At 40.1% G+C, this 1,662-nt stretch overlaps 1 pseudogene; it reads left to right on the top strand.

Moving 5' to 3' along the window:
- Positions 1 to 839, top strand: LOC147854551 (small ribosomal subunit protein eS8 pseudogene; annotated as a pseudogene).
- The last annotated feature ends 823 nt before the right edge of the window (positions 840 to 1,662 follow it).

Genomic DNA, 1,662 nt, shown 5'->3' with positions numbered 1-1,662 from the left:
TTTCTGCTTCTACTACAACGCCATAGCCTACAACCATGAGTATCTCCCGCAATTCTACCCATAAGAGGTGCGCCACAGGAGGAAAGAAGAAGTCATGGCGCAAGAAGAGGAAGTATGAGCTTGGGCGTCAGGTTGCAATGACGAAGCTATCCAACGACAAGACAGTGTGAAAGGTCTGTGTGAGAGGTGGAAACCTAAAGTTCAGTGCCCTTAGGCTCGACACAAGGAACTACTCGTGGGGATCAGAGGTTGTGACATGGAAGGCACACATCCTTTATGTCGTCTATAATGCTTCGAACAATGAGCTTGTGCGGACATAGACACTAGTCAAGTCTGCAATTGTCCAGATTGATGATGCCCCCTTCAGACATTGGTATAGTCAGCACTATGGTGTTGAAATCAGGAAGAAGAAGAAGGCTGCTAACGAGGCTAGAGGAACCAGCAAGAAGTAATCTGAGGAAGGAGAGACACTTGGTGAGGCAGAAAAGGGGAAGCAAAGCAAACCATGTAGCTTGCAAAATTTCTGAGAGTGTCAAGGATCGAAAACTAGATCCACATCTTGAGGATCAATTTGCGAGTGGCCGTTTGCTTGGTTGCATTTGTTCTCGGCTTGGACAATGTGGCAGAGCCGTTGGCTATATTCTTGAGGGCAAAGAGCTGGAGTGCTACCAAAAGAAGATTCAAAGGAAGAAAGGGAATACAAGGGGTGCTACTACATAAGTAGAAGGTCTTTTTTTATCTGTTTAGACCACTCTTTAAGTATTTGTGATTGCATTGAGAAGTGCTCACTTCAAACTGTGTATTTCTCAGCTATTTTTGAAATGAGTTGTTTGTGAGAATGTGCCTTAGAGAGAGAGAGAGAGAGAGAGAGAGAGAGAGAGAGATTCTTCTTTGTAGTTGCTTCTTTGACTTTCTCTCTCTCTCTCTCTCTCTCTCTCTCCACCGTATGTTTCTTGTAGTGATATGAGAAATTATTGAGCATTTGAAGGAACTTCTTATAGTGATGGAGTATTCATCATGATTGTTGATGAAATTTTATAGAGTTTAAATAGAGAATAGCTATCGAACCAAATAATGAACTCTTGAGCCTTTATTAGTAAAAGGATATTTATGATTTAGGTGCAAATAAACGCGAGCCACTACACACACATACACATAACGATAGATATATACACACATGCCACACAACTAAGATATATACACACAACCCATACATCAAATATATAACATATGCTATACAATATAATACATACATACACACATGTATAAAACATACATGTGTTTTATTTAAGGGCATTTAAAACGAGTTGTTGTAAAAATATATATTGGCACTAAGGGATATTTTTATTACATGTTTTTTTACAGAAGGGTATCTAAAATAGTAAAAAATATACGTATAAGGGGTTTATAAAAGATGTCGCGAACACACGTGATACAACCTCTTTATATATAGTGGAGCCCCCGGGGGGTCGTCGAATAAACCAGTAGATCATCCAAATAGATAATCAAACAAACATCCAAGAGATCTCGGAATATATCATTTGCCATGTGCTGGAAGACTACTGGTGCATTAGTGAGGCCGAATGGCATGATTGTATACTCGAAGTGCCCATATCTGGTGTGAAACACGATCTTCCATTCATCTCCTGGTCGGATTCGTAC

The sequence above is a fragment of the Azolla caroliniana genome, unplaced genomic scaffold (genome assembly GCF_043228905.1).
Source record: "Azolla caroliniana isolate FFs.n. ecotype wild unplaced genomic scaffold, voAzoCaro1.0.p SCAF_15, whole genome shotgun sequence".
NCBI lineage: Eukaryota > Viridiplantae > Streptophyta > Polypodiopsida > Salviniales > Salviniaceae > Azolla > Azolla caroliniana.
Note: the sequence above shows the minus strand (reverse complement) of the source record. Positions and strands in the feature narration are given on the sequence as shown.